This window comes from Coenobita brevimanus, chromosome 15, assembly GCF_032717465.1.
Source record: "Coenobita brevimanus isolate Jiangsu-jjx chromosome 15, ASM3271746v2, whole genome shotgun sequence".
NCBI lineage: Eukaryota > Metazoa > Arthropoda > Malacostraca > Decapoda > Coenobitidae > Coenobita > Coenobita brevimanus.
The window spans coordinates 19,164,451-19,188,033 of record NC_136968.1 but is presented as its reverse complement, the minus strand read 5'-3'; the positions used below and the strand labels follow the sequence as shown (position 1 = coordinate 19,188,033).

At 42.5% G+C, this 23,583-nt stretch overlaps 1 pseudogene; it reads left to right on the top strand.

Annotated features, from left to right (window-relative positions):
• The first annotated feature begins 21,204 nt into the window (after window positions 1-21,204).
• Window positions 21,205-21,324, top strand: LOC145390783 (5S ribosomal RNA; annotated as a pseudogene).
• The last annotated feature ends 2,259 nt before the right edge of the window (window positions 21,325-23,583 follow it).

Sequence of the window (23,583 nt, the reverse complement as noted above, 5' to 3'; positions counted from 1 at the left end):
TCGTGCGGGGTTGCCGAGTGTCCCCGCCTGGTGGCAGGTAGGGGAAGGTCATGCGAGGGTACGTACCGCAAATCAAGCGTGAATTTTGAAATTATGCACATTGCAATTGCGCGACGTATCGGCACGTCGCCGGGACTGGCAAATGCAAATCGTTGCAATGTACCCATACGTCGACAGGATGGGGTGGGTTAAGGAATTGTTGAACATACAGGATGGAAGTAGTGCGAGTGTGAGTGGCTGGGGAGTGGCTGGGAGAGGAAGGGAGGTGGGAAGACAGGAGGAGGTCAGTAGGATGGAAGTTGTGGAAGCGGTGAAGAGGGTCAAAATGGGGAAAGCCCGAGGAATTGATGGAGTGTGTGGTGAAATGCTGAAGCATGGGGGAGAGATAGTAGTAGAATGGATGTGGAAGATGTGCAGATTGGCCTGGGAGGAAGGTAGAGTCCTGGAGGATTGGAAGTCAGGTATAATTATTCCCTTGTACAAAGGAAAAGGGGAAAGAAGTGTGTGGTAATCATAGGGGCATTTGTCTTCTTAGTATAATAGGAAAAGTGTATGGTAGGATACTTGATGACAGAGTTAGAGAAGGAACAAGGGAATTGGTTGGAGAAGAACGGGGAGGCTTTGGGAGGGGAGAAGGTTGTGTGGATCAGATATTCATTCTTGGATCTTTAGTGGAGGAGTTTCTAGGGAGGGGAAGGAGGTTGTGTGCGGCTTTCGTGGATTTGGAGAGAGCATATGACGGGGTGGGTAGACAAGGATTGTGGAAAGTATTAAGAATATATGGAGTAGATGGAAAGTTGTTGAATGCTGTGAAGAGTATGTATGATGGTGCTAAGGCTGGAGTGCGTGTGGATGGTGAACTAAGTGAATTTTTCTCTTTGGAGGTTGGGTTGAAACAGGGATGTGTCATGTTTCCATGGTTGTTCAATCTGTTCGTGGATGGGGTAATAAAAGAGGTACAAGGTAGGGTAGTGGATTTTGGAGTGGCCATGGTGAGAGAGGATGGTGTTTGGAAACTCCCTGTACTGTTGTTTGCAGATGATACTGTGTTGTTGCGTGAAGACGAAGGGGAGCTGCAAGGCTTGATGGATAAGTTTTGGAGAGTGTGCAAGAAACGGAATCTATAGGTGAATGTAGGGAAGAGTAAAGTGATGGTCTTTGAGAGAGGGGAAGTCAGTGAATGTACAGCGAGGTTGGATGGTGAGGAATTGGAAAATGTGAGTACGTTTAAGTACTTGTGTAGTGTGATGAGTAAGGATGGAGGTTTGGAGGGTGGAGTGCTTGAAAGGGTACAGCAGGGAAGAAAGTTTGCTGGTTCTTTGTAAGCAGTGATAAGAAACAGGGAAGTGAGCATGGAAGTGAAAAAGTTACTACATGACAGTATTGTGATACCAACTCTAACGTATGGAAGTGAAGCTTGGACTTTGTTGGAAGGACACAAGTCAAAAGTGAGAGCAGTGGAAATGAGTTATTTAAGAGGAGCCTGTGAAGTCACATGGAGAGACAGGCTGACGAATGAGGATATAAAGAAGCGTTGTGATGTGGATGTGGATGTGATAGGAAGTGTTATGAGGAACACACTGAGGTGGTTCGCCCATGTGGAGAGGATGGAGGGTGAAAGACTGACGAAGAGAGTGTATGTGAGTGAGGTGGAGGGTGGAAGAGGGAGGGGGAGGCCGAGGATGAGATGGAGGGATGGGGTGGAGAGGTATATGAGAGAGGGGGGTGTGAGTTGGGAGCAGGGCAGTGAAATGGCGGGGGACAGGACGACGTGGAGGCGATTTGTTTGTGGCCACCCCAAACGGGATTGAGGCGTCTGGCAATAGATAGATAGATAGACTAGTAATCACAATGATACTTCTATGAGGAATATAGCAACTGGATGCACCACTTTATACACTCCAGTTTATCTTACACAGAAGGCAATGTTTGAGGGTGATCATATATTCACTTCCCTTTTCTCATTTGCATTTCACTAGTTTTCATGTCCTTGACTCACTGTGTAGGAATTATATGGATAATAATACATTTTGTTTCAAGTAGCTCAACTTTCAATTTCGCACAGGGATTTTTTTTTTTTTTTCTTCAGTATGATCTTCACATCTTCACCAGTCATAATGAGTGTTACTTAGAACTACCAGTTTCCAGGTCTTCTGGTTGTCGCACTAACCTTGTTGCCACACGGATCTCATACAGTCTTTTGTCAATTCGCTTAACACAACAGTATAGGATACGTACAGTTACAAGAAAACCAAGAAGACAGAATACCACTGGAGGAAATACAAAAACTGGATGTACCCAGGAGGGGTTAAAGGCTGAAGAAAACTGGTTCATAAGGAAATTAGACTGATTCAGAAAGTTCAACATACATAGGTTGTCTGATGTGATGGAAAGATTGTTTGTTGGTAGATGAAAGATAGTATTAATAGGTTTGAAGATGTCATATTTGTGGGAGCAAAGTGAGAAGTGATAATGTGTAGCATGGGCTATTACAGACTCAGATTTTACTGTACAATAATCAGGGGCCTTATACGAACCAACTGCGGTTAGTGTGCGGACAGGGGTTCCTGAGCAAATAAGACTGAAAGGAGTTGAGAACCTAAAGAAGAAATAGCGGATGTGATTTAGATGAGCATGGTGCACTTGGAGCCTGGGGGCCGGGACAAAGGCACAGACAGGTTGTTCCAAGAAGTTACGGACTAAGGCAGATTCGCAAGGAGCAACGCTGCCAGGAAAGATTGTTAGGAGGTATGCAGCACACACTCGAGAGTTGGGTGTGAGAAAGGCACATCTGTCGAAGACACTGGAGGAAGTGAAGGCAATATAGAGATGATCATCGAAAGAAGGAAGTACTCGAAAGAGACAGAGGCTTGTACCAGGGAATTATTATACCAGAAGGGAATGGAAACGATTTGAAAGAGGTCGAATGTGATAGAAGAACGAATAGGGATATGAACAATTATATCTTTAGTAAGGAATATAGCCTCTAGGATTGTGTAGTAGTGTTCTAAAGAGGAAAATGAAATCACAGGAGACAAGTCGAAGGTTGAGTAAGCCCTTTCCAAAGTAGAACGAAGGTCAGACATAGGTACTAAATCTAGGGTGACACGACCGTCGACAGCGCTGACTAAAATAAGAATTAAGCTAGAAACTTGGGAGACAAGAGAGTCCAGAGAAACCTGCAAATTGTCTACATGTAATATTACATACATTAACTCTGATACAATCTTTATCTTCAATACTTTCTGCTTAAGAATTCCTGTAAAATTATTAACGTGTTTGTAACATCATTTAAATGATGTGTTATCTCTTGTAGCATAGAGTGTTGAACACTTAATACCCTTTCCTGTGACTCTAGAGCATTTGCTAATTGAAACAAGTCTTCCTTAAATCCACAAAGGTCACGGACAGTCGCTACACCAAATAATCCGCCCAGAATTTCTCCTCCAAGATCAAACAGGCCACGTTCACTTGTGCACGGCCCATAGGTGTTTGGTTAGGGAAGGAATCTTGGAGATGGTTGAACTGATAACGAATATAATCCAGCTTCAAGCAGATGAATAGATAGAGTGGGTACCAAAATGTGTCTGTGGGATGTTGATTTTTAATATCTGACCGAGCAAAGTCAGGTATGGCGATGGCCACGGCGGCCAGTGACTCTAGGTCATAGTGCAAGGAGACTACATCCTTCACCACAATTACATCACCTCCTGCGCCAACCAAGGCCCTAGGCCGTATGACACCATCGTCCTCACCCGATCCAGACCGGACCATAGTCAGCACTGCCAGCACGTAGACCCACAGCATCTTTCCTTTAAAATGAGTTGATGTTTGAGGTGATGTTAATGCAGAGAATGACGAGAGTGTGAGGTGAGAGCGTTATGCAAGAGACCTAGTGGCAGAACGCAATTTGGCACGATAGTTAACAGTAGGGGAAGTAGAGTGTCAGAAGAAGGACTTGAAGAAGAAGAAGAATCTACTGGTGGAGAAGATGCGGTGTCTCCCAGTGGCTCCTTCAAGACTATGCATTTGATGCACGTTTGAGATCATCTGCATGCACCCATGTTGTCTCTACATTGTACGGATCTCTTGTTTCGAAATTATTACCATTATGAGATATGACACGGAAGGGACCCAAGAATTTAATATCTTGTTTTGAGGTTCGGTCATGATCTAGGGCAAAAACTAAGTCACCTACTTGGATGGTAACACCTGAGGCACCGACATGTTGGTTATGTACCATTTCTTCATTATCCTGAACGTATTTACGAATTTTCTGGAAGTTGGACAAGTGGACATGCACAGAGTCATCGTAGTTGTAGGTCGGATCAGGTTTGGATTGCAACAAGGAATAAGGTAGTCGTTTGTCAAAGCCATAGATGACAAAGAATGGTGTTTCACCAACTGACTTATTGATGGATGAATTAATTGAAGCAGCAACCTGCGGAATCCACTCGTCCCAAGTGGAAGTCTGATCTCCCACTATGTGATGCAGACATTCCAATATCTTCCTATTCTGGGGCTCTACTAGGCCATTCGAGGCTGGATCATGGGCCCCTATGTTCCATTTCTTAATTCTGAATCGAAGACAAATTATTGAATTCTGACCTGTTATCAGTTAAAATTACTTCTTGTGTCGTGAAAAGGCAAATTACTGAATTAATAAAGACATGTGCCACTGTCTTAGCAGATTTGTCACGCAATGGAGCTAAGATAACGAATCTAGAGAAATGATCGACTACCACTAATAGATAGATGAAGCCAGATTCTGTACGAGGCAGCTTCAAAAGATCAAGAAAGACAGTTTGCCAAGGCTTTGATGGTACTGGGTACTGCAATATAGGAGCAAGTTGTCAGATTGTCCCCTCGTGACGGGCACATGATAAACTTGCATTGCAGTGCGCTTCTATACTCTTTCGCATAGTAGGCCAATAATATAACAGATGTGCTTGACGTAAGCTTCTGTGTTTGCCAGGGTGTGATGCATGAGGGGTGTCGTGAATTAAATGAAGGGTAGCAGGAATGAAGTCTGTTGGAATGATTAGTTTCATAACTTCACTATTTGGTATGTTGTTACCTTTCAGTACTGAGTGTTTATAGAGCAATTCATTGTTGAGGAAGAAATCAGATACAGGGACTGGTAACTTGGCCAAGGAAGAATCATTGCCCGACTCTAGAAAATATATGACCTGTGACCATACACGGTCCACACGCTGGAACCCATGTAGTGTGTCATAACTGAATGCCAAGTTTATATTGCAACCAGTTGAGACTCTGGCTACATGCCACGAGAGGCCATCGGCTATGACACTGGACTTCCCAGGAACATATTCAAATGTTGGATTATAGTCATTCACAGAGACTGCTCAACGTGCAAGTCGACCGGTAAGGTTACGTCCCCGAAACAGGTCACATAAGGGAAGATGGTCTGTTTGTATGTGAACAGGATAACCGTAGATGATGTCGCGGAAATGTTTTAGAGACCAGACCACGTCTACAGCGTCCCAGCGAGTTACACTGGAATTCTTTTCTGTGGAGTTTAACACACGGCTGACATAGGCAATGATAAGTTTCTTTCCTTCAGAGTCATTTTGCATGAGAACGGCACCTAGGTCTACTCCAGAAGCATCAGTACCATTCATCACTTACAGGCCCCACATGGAGATACATAGCACCGAGCATCTCCCCAGGAAAGTTCCGCATCAGGTGAGTCATCACCCACTTACTCCCCCACCTCCCACACCTCTCCCATTCCTTCCCTCCCCCCCCTCTCCCTGCCCGTAGGCGTGCACGAGTGCAAAAGAAACATCCGGGAACTGCCAGATGGTTGGCTCTACCATGTGCGGGTAGAGGTGACACATTTGTGTGGAAGGATGGTGCCGACTTTGAGCCATCTGTGCCAGCATTTGATGGGGAGGGTGCAGGTGTGCAGGACAATAAGCTTCCCCCCAGGCCCTGGACTATTAGCAGTCTGTTCAAGGCCATTTTCATGACTGCAATAATGCAATACCTAGTGGACGAGGTAAATTTCCGCCAGGCCATGTGTGTGTGGTGGCTGGACGTGGCTGCCAGTGAGAGCATGCACTTACGTGATTGGATACCTGTGCAGGTGGGGGAGATGTTTGTGTAGCTCACCCTGACCATGTTGATGGCGCACATTAGAAAATATGTGCTCCATGACTATTGGTCGGTGTATGAACTTGTGGGCACACCTGACTTTGGCAAGTATATGGCCTGTGATAAGTACCTGGCCATCCTGTTGTTCATTCACTTCAACCGAAATTACAGGCCTGCACCAAACGACAGGTTATGGAAAATAAGACCAATCCTTACAAAGCTCAAGGAGTCGTTTTCCAAGGTTTTTCATCCGTTCCAGAAAGTGGTTATTGACAAGTCACTGGTGTTATTCAGGGGCAGGCTGGCATTTATTCAATATGGGCTGTCAAAGCGTCACCGATTTGGCCTCAAATTCTTTGTGCTTTACGACTGTAAAACTGGATATGTGCTGGATGTGATATTCGGCAACAGATGTTGATATACCTGGTGATAATCCTAATGGGTTCTCTGCATCAGTAGTGAAAGTGCTGATGAAAAGGTATTTCAACAGGAGCCAATTCTGTATACTGATAACTATTACACTGCCCTGGCATTGACCAACTATTTGCTTGACCATGGTACTGGGTCTTGTGAAACTGTTAGGGCCAACAGAGATAATTTCCAAGTATTTCTGGCAAATACTGAGAAAGGAGCCCTTCTGACCAAGGAATGTGGCAACATGTTAGCCCTTCTCCAGCATGACAAGAGACGGGTTAACATGTTGTCAACAGTACTAAAGGGTGTGTTGGAGGAAATTGGGAAAACAGACTACAGGACCAAAAACCCAGTGATAAGGCCAGTTGCAGTCAATTATTACAATATCAACATGAAGCTGAATGATAAATCGGACATGCAAATTGGCGAGGTCGCCTGCCTATGTAAATCATGTAGGTGGTAGAAGAAGGCGTTCTTACATCTTGATATCGCTGTCTTGAACAGTTTCACGCTGTTCAAGGAACTCGTCAGGAAACCTCTTTAAAAGAGTTTGAGAGAGAGCTGGCACACAAACTCCTTGAGGAATATTCAATTGCTCAGGTGACAGGTGCTAGGCAGGGGACTGCAGCTATAGTGGGCAGGCTCAGATGTGCTGAATATTTCTGGCGGCACAAGCTGGTGGAGACTGGCCGTACCACAGCAGGTCGTCTGGCCTACGGGCAGTGCCATGTCTGTCGCACGAACAAACTCCTTCCTCCAGCATTAAAAGAGACCTCATTTCCATGTGCAGAGTGCAAGGTCCCCCTATGCCCAAAATGTTTCTCAGAGTATCACTCCGAGCGTGAATACTGAGCAGGTGTGTGGTAAAGTATAAATAGTGCACAGGAATGCACAAGTTTGTGTATTTTCTTGAATGAGTGAAATATTTAACCCGCTCCGTCCTGACCGATTTTCCACCACTGACTCCCCCCAATCTCAACCAATTTTGGATTTTTTTTTTTGGCTCAAACCTCCGCTTTTGGTGGGAAACATCGAAAATTCATAGAGAAATTGCTCACCTGAGATTTCAAATACTCAGTACAGGTAGCAGTGCCCCTTACCTTATTGGGTTTCCTATCAGGCTGGCTCCAAAGAAAACGAGTTCTATGGGAGGGCAACTATTCCACACCAATCATAAACTGTATTTATTTATTCATTTCATATGAATTTATATGTAGTACAAGAGTATATTGGTTTTCACACAGTAATATAGGCAATATAAGCATTGTATCACTCACCAAACACATCAAAATACCTGACCTTTTTTGGCGACATTACATGATCATCATTTCTGACTGTTTCTTCCTCTAATGCTACGTAAACTTTATCCTCCACATTGTCATCAATTGGGGAATCACTCTGGCCCTGAATTTCATACCATGGCACAACATGTCTTTACTGGCCAGGTCACTAGTAACAGGTGAATTGTCGAGACAATGGCGTGCAGGGGGGGGGAGGTCATGTGGAGTAAGACATTGTCCCTGCCTGGCATCTTGTTGAGGAAGGTGTCCCGTGTATATACCAAAAATCACGCGCAAAAATTTAAAGTTGTGCAAATTAGGGACCTTACAATTGATGTGTGTTTACTGTATATACGTCAACAGGACTGACCATGACAAAACATATGGATGTATATATACGTCAACGGGATGCAGAGGGTTAATATTATAATTGATCTATAATAAGTGCTATGATATAAGTGTTTTATAATAAATTCTACAAGTGCAATGCAGACAGTGATACTGTTTATTGGATATTGGCAAGAAAATTATTGGAAATACCTTGAGTTAACGTACCTGTTACCTGAAAGAAAACAACTTGTGAGTGGGCCACAAAGAAAAACCCCTATAAGAAAATTATTTTGCTTAATACTCAGGAGAATTGTGCTGAATATGAGCATCAGTGTATCCTACATGTTACCTGAAAGAAAACCACTTGTGAGAGGGCCAGAAAGAAAAATACCAGGTTGCCTGTTAGAAAATTCTTTCACTCGATACTCAGGAAAATTGTGCTGAATATGAGCATCAGTGTATGCTACCCGTTACCTGGAAGAAAACCACTTGTGGGTGGGCCAGAAAGAAAATTATCTGGTTGGCTATAACTAAATTATTTCACTCAATACTCAGGGGAATTGTGTCGAATATAAGCATCAGTGTATTTGTGATGTGAAATACAAATAAATTGTGTAAAACATTTATATGATTATGACGATAACCCTGATTAGTACAAAGCAGTCGGACTTATAATAGAAATAATTATACTCATCGATAATGCATGAAACAGCCACACCATTTACTTGTCAAAGTGCAATTACCCATGATCATGATGTCAAGCACAGTTCTAACTGTCGTAGTAAGGGAAAATATTATAATTGACTTAAGTAGTGAGCACAGAAAAACGAAGAGATACTTCCTTTCCCACACACCTATGGGGCATAGTGGCACTATAGAACGGGCGGTAAACCTCTGGTGGAACCACATGGACAGGGTGATGAATCATCCTTGCGACGGTGAGCAAGGAGAAGTGTGGAAATGAGTGTAATTTTCCACATTCCTTCCAAGGCCGCACGGGCAGTGTTACAATCACCACTCCAGAAAGTGCTGCAAACACTAGGTACTGAGGACAAGGCCATGGCCAGTTGCTCGCGGTCAGAGCTGCCCGGCAAAATGTTAAAAACCACTCATCTTCAACTCATTGTTATTACAGTTCAAAGTGGCCTGTGAGAAAATGACAGTGATCAATGACTGTGCTGAATGAGCAGTTTTTCTAGTGACAATATTCAGTTCGACCCTCACGAAGGACGAGTCAAAAAAAGTATATCCTGATCGTCTTGAGGCAGCATCAGTCTGACATTCCGTGCTGTTCGAAGAAGGCTTTCATTGAAAAGCATATTCCTTGAATAATAACCGGGTTTACTCTGCTGAAATAACTTTTCTGAGTGAGTGCTGAGTGTTAATTTATCATTAGTGACAAAAACTTCTGTTTTTATGTTCAGTGTTCACATCGTCTCTAGTGTATCTGTCTATTGCTAGATACCTTAATCCCCTAAGGGGTGGCCACAAACAAATCGCCGCCTGTCCCCCGTTATCTCACTGCCCTGTTCCTAGCTCACACCCCCCTCTCGCACATACCTCTCCGCTCCATCCCATCCTTAGCCTCCCTCTCCCTCTCCCTCCCTCCACCTCACTCACATTCTTCTAGTGCTCCTCTCAAATAACTCATTTCCACAGCTCTCACCCTAAAATTTGTTCCTCCAACAACCTTCGAGCTTCACTCCCATACGTTAGAGTTGGTGACACAATATTTTTATGCAGTAACTTTTTCACTTCCATGTTCACTTCTCAGTTTTTTATCACTGATTTCAAGGAACCAGCAACCTTTCTTCCTTGATGTAACATTTCAAGCACTTCACCCTCTAAACTTCCATCCTTACTCATTTAGTCGTTTTTATTGTAGTGCAATAATGTTATGGTAACTAAACGTGAAAACTGTAGCGACTTCTAAATATTAAGCTAGAGAACTGAAATAATGCGGATCCGTTTGATTAATAAAAGGGAATAGAAGCAATTTTTGTTTTTCATACTATCCTATTTTTGATCAAACTAATATATATATATATATATATATATATATATATATATATATATATACTGTAGAGAGAGAGAGAGAGAAAGACTGACAGAGACAGAGAGATGTTTCGTTATATATATATATATATATATACACTGCAGAGAGAGAGAGAGAGAGAAAGACTAACAGAGACAGAGAGATGTTTCGTTCGTGCCCTCGACCTCGAGGCTTAAGGCTGCGGCTTGGTCTGTGCTATGTTGAATATCGTCGTTTGCCAGTAGGAAGAGTTCCATCGTCTAAATGTAGTAACAATCAAGAAAGAAGAAAGATGCTGCCCATGAGAGAGAGAGAGAGAGAGAGAGAGAGAGAGAGAGAGAGAGAGAATTATGTAGCCACTGCAAATAATGAAATAACACGTTGAACTCATGAGCCATAGATGTATGAAATCACTCCACCAATCAGCAGGAAAGTAAGGGGTGGAGACTCCAGGCTTCTTCCTTTAGCAGGCGGTCCTGCTGATTGAAACTGTATGGGCATAGAAATGATTTAAAAAGAAAAAAAAACTGTCGAGACGTAGGACGAATATAATCTACACTCACCGAGCAATGAGATGGATGAGATGACCCCACCAACCAGGGAGATGGCGACAGATAGAGGCGCCATATTCCTTCCACCTAACAAGTACTCCTGGGTGGTGGTGGTGGACCTGCCCTGATGGCCCCTCCTCACCCTCATCCCGCTGTACACCCCAATAGCCACGGACAGGGCGAGCATCAGTCCGAATACAGTGGAGTCAATGGCCGTGAATCCTGCCTGGCCTTCATCACCGTCAGACATTTTGAGGGGCCGTCAGAATCAGTTGCCTTTGTCCGAACGTTTCAGCACCTGGAAAGATTTTGTAAACTCTTCATCATAATCAACCCGACAATATTTCATACTAACAATAAAAGTAAAACATATCTTTCAAATTATTCAATGAAAGAAGGTAACCCTTCCTCGCCATTATGCATTGTGTGCAGTCAGTAATCCACCAGAGGACACTCAGGCCAAAAATGTGAAATAAATAAATAATTAAATAAACACAGGTTGATATAGACAGATAAGCAGAAAGATATATAGGCAGATACACATGCATCGGTATGAAGAGTTTCTATTTTTTTTATATCTGTCTATAGCCAACCACCTCAACTCAAGGAAGAGGTGGCCATAAATCGCTTCCAACTCATTCTCTCCTTATTCATATGCCACTCTATCTCAAGCCTCTGTCTCGTCCCCAGGGCCCCGCTTCTTTTCTCCCCTTCATCTATTTTATACACACTCTCTTTGTCAGTCTGTCATTCTTTATTCTCTCCAGATGGCTAGACCATCTCAAGGTACCTTTCCTAATGCTCTCCAGTACATCAATATCACGACCACAATGTCCTTCACTTCCTCATTTGTGTGTCTGTCTCTCCACTTAACTCTACAAGTTTCTCTCAAATTACCTGTTTCCCTTCATGTAATATTATCATATTATCATAAATACGTATATCGGTGGGTGCGTCCAGCTATACAGTGCAGTGAGTTATATTTTTTGAGCCTTCCACACAAGCCTGTACCTCGTGTGCCACCCACGGGGCCATTTTTTTGACCTACGAATTCAAATCCTTTCTTATAGAACTATGGGGTAATATTTGGCGCACCTGCCCGTGGGTGTTGTAGTGTCCTAATGTTTCTTTGCATCACCCATAATCGACAAATATTTCATCTATTGTAACTACATATTGTGGGATTCAAGGCGTGCATATTATCTAATTGGATTGAGGTTCTTCAGTCTTTAGGGGGTAAGCGAGTTAATTACCACTGGGGATAGGACAAGTAGAATTAATTACCTCCAGGATAGGGATAAGATGTTAGAACTGTTCATTGGGCAAGAGGAGTTTGTTATACCTAATGAAAGGGTTTAATTACTCCTAAAGTTAGTTACCCTCGGGGATAAGTAGGACTTTATTAGCCCCGGCTGAAAGGGGGGGGGGGAAGAGAGCGTCTGGGAGATATGAAAGTTACCTCTTACAAATAATGTTATTATTTGTCTAAAGTCCGTGCTAAATGGACGACGCCTTTTCTCACACTCGTTGTTGTCCACGGTTGCTACTGGCACTTAAGGGTATTTTTTTTTTTTTTTTTTTTTTTGGTTCCTTGCGCTTTGTTGCCATGAAATATAGGAGTTGGTTCTCCTTTGGTATAATTTTTTTTCATATACTTGTATAAATACTTCACCTGTTATTTAGTATATATATTTATATCATCAGCCATTGCAAGTCCACTGCAAAACAATGGCCTCCCCTATATATATATATATATATATATATATATATATATATATATATATATATATATTATATATATATATATATATATATATATATATATATATATATATATATATATATATATATATATATATATATATATATATATATATATATATATATATATATATATATATATATATATATATATATATATATATATATATATATATATATATATACCGGGGAGAGAGAGAGAGATTCATCATCAATCAGCCATTGCAAGTCCATTGCAGAACAAAGGCCTCCCCCAACCTTTTCCACAAATCTCTGCCACGTTTTTCCCTGCAAACTTCTCTGTCTCATCGCTCAACCTCTTGTCTGGCCTTTTTCTGCTAGGCTTACAATCTCTTGTACTCCACTCAGTCGGCCCCTTGGTCGATTGGTTATTACATTATTCTTGCCACAAGACCTGTCCATCCCATATCTGTTCTTTTATAACTTCTATAATCTTTGGCTTTAGCCTGTTCTCTTACCGAAGTTGATCTGTCTTTTAAAGATATTCTCAACGATGACCTTTCCATTGCTTTTGCAGAACGGATTAGTTGATTTTCCATCGATTTTGTTAGTTTACAGGTCTCACAACCGTATGTCATAGCTGGGATTATACATTATCTCCGTTTCATACATATTGGCAAGCTACATTTCATGATGCTTCTATGTTTGCCAGAAGCTTTCCATCCATTTGTAATGCATCTTTTTATTTCACTCTCTTGGTCTTTGGTTAGTTTTAGTATTTGGCCCAAGCAACTGTACTCCTCGACTTCTTCAAGAACTTCTTCACTTATTTTGATGACGGCCTTTGGTGTATTTTAATTAAATATTACTTTAGTTTTACTCTGGTTCATCTTTATCCTTATTTGATGCTTTCTCTGTTTAGGTCATTCTACATGTCTTGCAATGTCTCTGTTGTTTCTGAGATTGGAAGGCCATCTACAATCTTAAATGCATTAGGTTTTCTCCAACTACAGTATGTTTATTCCTTTATTTTCCTACTCTAGCTTTCTGAAATACTTTCTAGGCATGCTGAAAATAATTTTTGACGAAATTTTACCTCCCTGACGCGCGCCCTTTTCAATCTTAATTTTTTCTGGGTCTTTATGTAATTTAACTGTAGCAGCAATTTTACAATTTTCTCATTTACTCCTTGTTACCGCAAAGAATTTACAATTGCCATGTGCTCCACTGAGTCGAGAGCCTTTTCGTAAGCGACAAGTCCTAAGTACAGTGGTTTATTATATTCTATATATATATTTTTTTTTAGTTCGGTAATTCATTGTGCGTAGATAATCAATATTCGAATACCCGGCTCGAAATTCTACTTGTTGACGAGGTTGATTTTCTTCCAAATTTATTGTTATTCTGTTTGTATATATTTTAGCGAGGAGTTTGTAAATAAATATAAATATGCAAATTGGTCGATAGTTACTACAATTCTTTGAGTTCTTTCTTGTAAAGCAAAATAGCTCCTGCATAACACCAAGTTTTGGCGATTTTCTTTTTCTTAATAGATTGCGTAAGTAAGTGGGCGATCCTGTTTTGAACTTATACTTTTACATCCGACATTAATTCTGCTACTACTTCATCTTCCCTCGGAGCCTGGCCTCTTTTCATACATTTAAGAGACATTATACATAGCCTGGTGTTACGTATGGTATTTTTCACTAGTGTTAACTGAAATATTAGCTATCAGTACTTTTGTCTTTGATGTATACAGCTTTTTCTGAAATTCCTCAACACTCTTTACCATCATCTGTCTGCATTTAATGACTTTGCCACTTTTGTCTTTCAATGCTGTATGTTGCGTTCATAGTGCAATTTTGCTTCGGACCTGATTCAGACTTTTTCCTTTTTTAATGGTTTCTTTGATGTGATCCATGTTTCCCTTTCGTCTCTCTTCTCTCTGTCTCTTGTTGATAAGCTTTTTCAATTATACTCTTTCTATTTCATCTCTCATTGTTTCCACTTTCATTTCTTTCCTTCTTTTCATGAGCTCGAAGGTTACTTTTTGAATACTTGTAGGCATGGGTTTAGCTTCTCCTACTACCTCCGCTGATTCCCTTAACGCATTTGTTATTACCCGCCAGCTAAGGGTAATGTAATTGTGTGTGTGTGTGTGTGTGTGTGTGTGTGTGTGTGTATTCCCAATATATCTCCAAATGAAATGGGCAAATGGGCAACTTGTATCCAAACTCTGTGGGCAGTACTCCGGGATATATGGCCTGTTTGTTAACTATCTATCTATCTATCTATTGTCAGACGCCTCAATCCCGTTCGGGGTGACCACAAACAAATCGCCTCCACGTCGCCCTGTCCCCCGCCATTTCACTGCCCCGCTCCCAACTTACACCCCCCTCTCTCATATACCTCTCTACCCCATCCCTCCATCTCATCCTTGGCCTCCCCCTCCCTCTTCCTCCATCTCACTCACATACACTCTCTTCGTCAGTCTTTCACCCTCCATCCTCTCCACATGGCCAAACCACCTCAGTGTATTCCTCCTAACGCTTCCTATCACATCCACATCCACAACACAACGCTCGTTTATATTCTCATTTGTCAGCCTGTCTCTCCATGTGACTCCACAGGCTCCTCTTAAATAACTCATTTCCACTGCTCTCACTCTTGACTTGTGTCCTTCCAGCAACGTCCAAGCTTCACTTCCATACGTTAGAGTTGGTATCACAACACTGTCATGTAGTAATCTTTTCACTTCCATGCTCACTTCCCCGCTTCTTATCACTGCTTTCAAGGAACCAGCAACCTTGCTTCCCTGCTGCACCCTTTCAAACACTTCACCCTCCCAACCTCCATCCTTACTCATCACACTACCCAAGTACTTAAACGTACTCACATTTTCCAATTTCTCACCATCCAACCTCGCTGTACATTCACTGACTTCACCTCTCTCAAAGACCATCACTTTACTCTTCCCCACATTCACCTTTAGCTTCCGTTTCTTACACACTCTCCCAAACTCATCCACCAAGCCTTGTAGCTCTCCTTCGTCTTCACTCAACAACACAGTATCATCTGCAAATAACGGTAAAGGGAGATTCCAAATATTACCCTCTCTCACCAGAGCCATTCCAACATCCACTATCCTACCTTGTGCCTCTTTTATTACGCCATCCATCTACAGATTGAACAACCATGGAGACATGACACATCCCTGTTTCAACCCAACCTTCAAAGAGAAAATTCACTCAGTTCACCATCCACACTCACTGCAGCCTTAGTACCATCATACATACTCTTCACAGCATTCAGCAACTTCCAATCTACTCCATATATTCTAAATACGTTCCACAATTCTTGTCTATCCACCCTGTCATATGCTTTCTCCAAATCCATGAAAGCTGCATACAACTTCTTTCCCTTCTCTAGAGACTTTTCCACTAAAGATCTGATCTACACAACCTCTTCCCTTCCTAAAGCCTCCTTGTTTTTCTCCAAGTAATTCCTTTGTTCTTTCTCTAACTCTGTCAATAAGTATCCTACCATACACTTTTCCTATTGTACTAAGAAGACAAATGCCCCTATGATTACCACACACTTCTTTTTCCCCTTTTCCTTTGTACAAGGGAATAATTATACCTGACTTCGAATACCTCCGGGACTCTACCTTCCTCCCAGGCCAAACTGCACATTTTCCACATCCATTCTACTACTATCTCTCCCCCATGCTTCAGCATTTCACCACACACTCCATCAATTCCTGGGGCTTTCCCCAATTTAACTTTCTTCATTGCTTCCACAACTTCTATCCTACTGATTTCTTCCTGTCTTCTCACCTCCCTCCTTCTTCCAGCCATTCCCCACCCACTTATACTCGCATTACTTCCATCCTCTATGTTCAACAATTCCTTAACCCTTACACCGCAGGCATGTTTACCAGTGTTTTGCGTGTCCCGCGGGGTTATTCTGGCTCCGACAGACTCTCAAAAAATATTTGCCAAAAATCAGTTATTAGCTCTCTAGAATATTAAAATTATATATGCTTATGGCACATACCTTCAGCTTTCTCCTGGAATGTTTGTTGAGCCTTCATCGGTTACCGTAGGACTTGTGGAGACCTCTGAAATTGGGTAACGAAGTCTCCACTTTATACTTCCCGACAACCCGTAATATGATTACCACAGCCAGATATTAACACTATAAAACTTCTCTATGATTATCAAGTAGTTTGGGATCCATACTCAAAAAAAAAAAAAAAAACACTGTGAAAGCAATGAAAATTACGAGCGCGTATGACCTTCCCACTTGCGCTAGTTCGTTCTTGGTACTCTGTCATTTATGATTCATAAAACCCCTCATACTTTATATTTCTATTACTATATAACACTTATATATATCTGGAGTTTTTATCCATAAGTTTCATTCAGTAGTATTAGTTTATTGTCACTGAAATCATTCAATTTTTCATTCAGTAAAATACGTAGAGAGCCACGGATTCACTTTCACTGTTATAACATAAAGTATTTGTACTCATATTCTTATATTACTAATTACTTACATTACTATTTACATTTTCTATTGTATTTTCAATATTTACCCTTCTATTTTACTTACACTATGTTATTCACTGTCACTTTCAGTAAGATAAAACTATAATACACTGTTCAATCATATGTACGGAACATCCATTGCTTTCACTTGCTATTTACACATTATTTACACATTATTTTCACATTACTCTCCTTTCCCACTTGCACTTTTAGAACTGCTTCTGGCTGTGGTAATCAAAGAAGCAGGTAACACGGAGGGGAACCTGGCACTCAGCGCACTGCCAAGAGGTGCGTTTGTGCTCAGGTGTGCGTCGGGTGGTATGTGCACAAACCTGGCACCTGCGGATCGCAGCCTTCCTCTTGCCTGTGGCAGGCATTAGCACCAGTCTGTGCCGAATAATATACGCCCTCTGCTCAAGTCGGTCAGGAAGTGTTACTGGATGGTGCTTTGGAGTTGCTGCTGTCACCCTACCATATCTTTCCAGCAGCTGCTGGACACAAGTCCTGGCGAACAACCTCAGGGAGAAGGACTTGGGTGGCTCGACCTTCATTTTGTACAGGATGAAGGCGTTCAGCATCGTCATGTCTATGAGATGCAGAAAAACTTTCCTATACCACCTAGTATTCTTCCTGAGGCAGTCGATCTCACCAATCATCATGTCGGACTTGTCCACCAGCCGCATGTTGATATTGTAGTCTAACACAGCATCAGGTTTCATCACAGGTTCGCCTGTCCTACGGTCGACCTTCCCACTGTCTGTCATTTCCCCCTTATGTACGGTGGTGAGCATGTGCACGACCCTCTTGTCATGCCAGTGTATTGCCAGCATCTTCTCAGACTTGCGTAGGTGCACATCTCCTCGCTGCGAGGTTCCTGCCTCTGGGAATTTAGAGAAGTGGGCACGATTACTTTTGACAGTGCTGCAGGAGCCAATGCCATGCTCTGAAAGGTATTTGGCAAGTTTCGGTGCTGTATAATAGTTGTCTGTATACAGCACATGATTCCCACCAAAATACTTTTCAAGGAGCACTTTCACTACACGGCCTGAGAAGCCAAGGGGGTGTGTTTTATTCAGATCGACAGTGCTGGCTGAATAAATGAAGAAGTCAAGGATGTACTCCGTCTTACAGTCGCACAGTACAAAGAACTTGATTCGAAAGCAATGGCGTTTGCTTGGAATGTACTGTACAAACCAAAGACGTCCTCTGAAAAAAACCAAGGATTCGTCAATGACAACCTTCTGAAAGGGGTGGAAGAATGACATAAACTTATCCGTCGTACTTATTGAAGGTGGGTGAGGGTAGTAAGGGGTCCATGGACCAGTATTCTTCCAACTCATGCTTCTTTGAGTGTGGCATGAGGGCAAAGAACACATACAACTCCTGCACTCCCAGCATGGACCACTGTTGCATCTTGGCTGCACCTGTACCACTTGCAGCACGTTGTGATTCATACCTGTTGGTCTCATCACATATGTGCTGCATGACTTTGTCATCTAGGAAGGCCAAAAGGAAGTCCAAACACCCAGCATCATCGTCAAGAGTGAAGGCAGGCTGTACTCCTGAGGAGCTCTCATCAAAAACTAAATGTTCTGGCACAAAATCGGACACTTCCGTCCACGCGAAGGCGTCCAGGATTCCCTGTCGTGGTGGTGTAGGATGGGCGAGGGTGGTGGGTGGCTGTGAGGGAGATTTACCCCGTTCAAGGTCACTCACACTGACCCTGAGTTGCCGTTCAGCACTAGCAGCCCTTACTCTAGTAGCAACTCTGCTTTTACGGGTCAGGGATTTACCCCTTCCTCTACGGCCTGCCTTCACTGTTGATGCTGGTGGTGACTCCGACAACAAAGACTCCGGAGATAATTCAGCAGAAGAAGAGGAAGAAATGAGTGAAGTGGGGCTTGGGGAACGGGGAGGTGAATCAACTCGGGACTCATGGCGGGCTGGGTCACGCGGGGCCATTGTTTTGGGGCTAACACGCCGCCTTTTCACTCCCTTCCCAAATTCCTTCCCTTGCTGCACTAACAGCTCCTTTCCCTTGGAGCTAGGGATAACTTTCGACACTGAAGCACTCATACTAGTACTTTCTGGCACGATTTCCTCACCCGGCTCATCACACGATTCCCCCGAAGGGTCAAAATCACTATCCATCATTACCATTGACAATTCCGCTAGTTCACGTTCCACTGCAGAGTCACTTAGGCCTTTCCTGCTTCCCTCACGACTTTTTCTGAGTGTAGAGGTCACAAGGCCCTTTGCAATGGGCACAGAAGCAGCATAAATGGCGGGGCGCGAGTGCAACATGTTTTGACCACAGCGGAGGACAAGGAACTAAATACCGCGGCTTATCTGAGAAGGCAAGGGTTGACAATGATAATGAGTATGACAGCTGCTAACTTACATGCTAATAAATTATTGGTAGAAAATCTCGGCAATACATAAAGAAATAGGTAGTTCCAGGTGAATGTACAGTAAATGTCACTTAGGCTTCTCCCTTCCTTTCTGATATATATTTTTATTACAGACATAGATTAGAAGGCATAATTCAAAGGGGAAATTACCGTGGTAATGTAGCGAATGAATGCATGTGAGGTGTTGTCAGGTGATAATTAGCCAATTCCTGGTGTATACCACTATCACTTACCTTATTATTTTTTGGTATATATTATTTTGTATAAGTATAGGGCATAGGACTTATTTCAATGGATGAAATCTGTGGAAAAATCCGGGGGAGATTTGCTTAGCGCAGCGCGGCCTGGGAGGTGAGAGAACCGGGTAATGGAGGGGAGGTAGGGAGGGGAGTCAGGAAGGGGGGAAAATCGCTAAAATGTCAACAATGGATGGGAGTACAGATGAGATTTGGAGTGCTGACTAGTGTTGGACATTGGCAGTACTGATAGATGATACAAGCCACCACTTGAAAGCCCGGGATAATTCAAAATAACACAGAATCACAAAAGTGATGCCCCGTGGTATGATCCATTGCGCCCGAGCGTCACGAAAGTGATGCCCCGCGGTTAAGGGGTTAAAGTGTTCTCTTCATCTGCTCACTTTTTCTCCCTTCTCCACTAGTAATCTACCATTTTTATCTTTCACTCCCCTGCTAACTTCACTTCCACCCTGTCTTACTCTTTTCATCTCGTTCCAGAACATTTTCGTACAGTCCCTCCACTTTACACTCAAGTTCCATCCAAATTCCTCATCCTCTCTCTTCGCACTCTCTCTTACTAATCTTTTCACCTCTTTCTTTCTACATATAGCTCTCTCTTCCACCTCTCAACTTGTTCCACGCCCCTATTTCTCATCCATTCATTGTTTGCTTTCTTCTTTTGTGCCACAGCCTGTCTCACCTCTTCATTCCACCACACTGTTCCTTGTATACCCCTCTGTCTTCTCTTCATCCCACACACCGGATCACATGCTGCACATATTTCTCCTGTGAATATCCTGCACACACCTTCCACGTCCCCCATCTGCTCCAATTCATATTTGCCCAATCGTTCCTCCACTTCTCTCTTATACTTTGCCTTTTTCTCATCCTCTTGTAACCTTTCCACTCTCCTTACAAATACTCCTTGTTCCCGTCCTTCCCTTCTTCTATTTCTCCATCTTAATTGGATCTTGATTCTGGCCACTACCAAATAGTGGTCAGAAAGTCCACTCCCCCAACCTCGATAAGCTCTTGCATCCATTACACATTTTCGCATCTTTTCATCCACACACACATAATCAATCATTGCCTTCCTTTCATTCAGAAGATTTTGCAAGAAAAATTACCCTCTAAAGTTTTCTCTTAACTTTTATTGTTCACCATTTTCTATCATGCTCTTAACAAAGCAAACATCTATTTAGAGGGTAATTGTTAAAATTCTTCAAAAGCATCTTAAATCCAATGACCTACAGCAGCTTAATACCAATGACTTTAAGCTTCTGGATGCAAGTATGATATATAACTTAGCAGAGGGAAACAGTGAAATCCTAAGACTTTTTCGATTTTGAAGAAGCTGCGATAATATGCCTCTGATTGCCAGAGGATTATTGAACTAGTTTTTTGTTGATGGTGGGCGATACGCCTTCGTGGGCGAATGTTTTAGCTTTTATTAGTCTATCATTTAAATCATCAATTTTACAGTCAGGATAACTTAGAACCTGAAATCAGTTCTTTATTTCTAAATGAAAGGAAGCTTTGTTTTTGCTTAATTTTATTGAGCAGATTATACCACTTTGAGTACACCGCTTCCCGTCCGATCAGCGAAGCTAAGCAACGTTGGGTCTGGTTAGTGCTTGGATGGGTGACTGCCTGGGAACACCAGATGCTGTTGGCATAACGTTCTCCCTATGTGTCAAGTGGGGTTGGTGGAGGATTAGTGCCCCTCCATGTAAAACAATGAACTCTAAGCCTTGACCACCCCGTTTGGGATACATGGCGTCTGGCAATGAATGAATGAGATTATTTTTAAGCAGGTTCTTTCTGTCAGTTCTGAAATCGAATCTGTCTGTACAACCTATCATTCTATGTTCACTTCCTATCTTTACTTTGCTGATCGTGTTGTTCTTATCTGGTAAAAGGAAGTTTATTTCATTCTTTGTTTCTCCATTTGGTCTTCTCCAGGTCCATTTTGTCCTTGTTCTTCGGTGAAAGAATGTGTTCATTATTCTTGTATTACACATTTCAGCAAAATTGACCACCATTTTACCTCTGTCATTTCTCTCTCCTAATCCAAATTTTCCCTTAAATACTTTTCTTTTTCGATTTTCCAGCTTTTGCACTGATGTCTTCCATGACTTTTATACTGTATGTCTGTTCTTTTCTTCTTTCCTAATGTGGGAGACATCGTCATCGAATGCTTCTGTTTCTTTATCTGTGTATTGAGATGTGGGTGCAATACATGTAGTACTTTTAGTATCTTTTGCAAAGCTTAATTGCATTCCAGGAGTAGACTGTAGCATCAGTCGAGCAGGGCAGTACTCCCAAAGGAGGATGGAAAGCTGATGACAGGGGGAGCTGGAGCTTCAGTTTCATCAGCCCTTGGGACTAGTTCCTGACCATCCCCCTTTGCGGAACTTTTTTAGTGATTCAGTAACACAGAGAGTAGGCCAGCATGCTCTTCAATACAAGTTTCTCTGTCAGCACTAAACTACATGCACAGTACACACTACACTTCCTTTTCAAAAAAAAAAAAAAAAAATGGCGCACTACCATGCCTCGGAGTCTCCAGAGGGGGGGGGGGACCATAAATGCCCCTATCATCCTCCCTTCTCCTTGTGACGACTCTTTAAGATGCCTGGATCAACTGTCTTACTTCTTCTTCGTTTCTGCCACATTCGCTGCCTTTCCTCTAACTTTCTCTCTGTCGAACACCACCTGTCCTTCAAACCTCACCTTCTCTTCCTTACTGGGACTCAGCTGTCTAAGGCAACTGACAGAAAACCCTATTCTGTATCCTCCTTTTTCTTTTTATGTGTCCGAATCTGGGCATAGGCTTCACAGCTTGCTCTAAAGGCCCAGTAGTCCTCCTACATACCATACAACTTTCTTCATGTCACCACTTCGGCGCTAACACCCACAGTCCATACTGAATACATGCTAGGGCTGTCTCATACAGGACTGGTGTATTGGTATTAGTGGGGGTACGTTTACAACATGTCTGCAGGTCTCCTGGTAGATTAGTAACATCTGATTTCATGAAATTCAAATCCTTAATCTGTTCCCTGCCCCAGCAGGGATTTTAACCTGGGTCCGGTAGGACTGCAGGCCACCTCTCTACCGATTGAGCCACTGCCTTCCCCCTACGTACTCTATACTCATTTTAAAGCTAAAGGTGGCTGTTGTGTATATGTACGCAACAACCTATCTTGCTCTCGTGTTCCTGAACTTGATTCTTCTGAATTCTCAACTCTCTAGCTTCGGCTCTCCTGTTATTCTCTGACTAAATATATCTGCACCAATTACTTATCTCCTAATTCTATTGACTATCAAAAATTACTCTACTATTTTACTTCTACGATGGAACACATTCTATCCATTTCTCCTTGCTCTGAAATCTCCTTTCTAGGAGAATTCAATGTTCACCACCACCTTTGACTCCCCTCTTGTTTCACTGACTCACCTGGTGAGCAAGCCTACATCTTTTCTATCCTTAATAACCTAGAGCAGCTAGTACAGCACCTTACCCTTATCCCTGACTGCCTTGGAGAGAGTTCCAACACACATGACCTCTTCCTCACAACTAATCCTTCTGCTTACACTGTTAATCTTTTCTCTCCGTTGGGCTCCTCCGATCATAACCTTATTTCCTTAACCTGTCCTATCGCTCTAGTATGGCCAGTGGACACTCCAAAGAAACGACGTCTGTGGCATTGTGGAGCTGAGAATTGGGAAGCCCTCAGGCAGTACTTCTTTGATTTTCCCTGGAATGATTATTGCTTCCATGGCTGGGAGCCATCTGAGTGTGCCTTGTGCATTACAGAGGTTATTTTCCTGGGCATGGAAGCATACATTCCTTTCTCATATCCTTTGAGTAATGCAGGAAAGCTTGTTCTAATGCTGTCTGCAACAAGAAGAGGACATATAAAAGGTACCG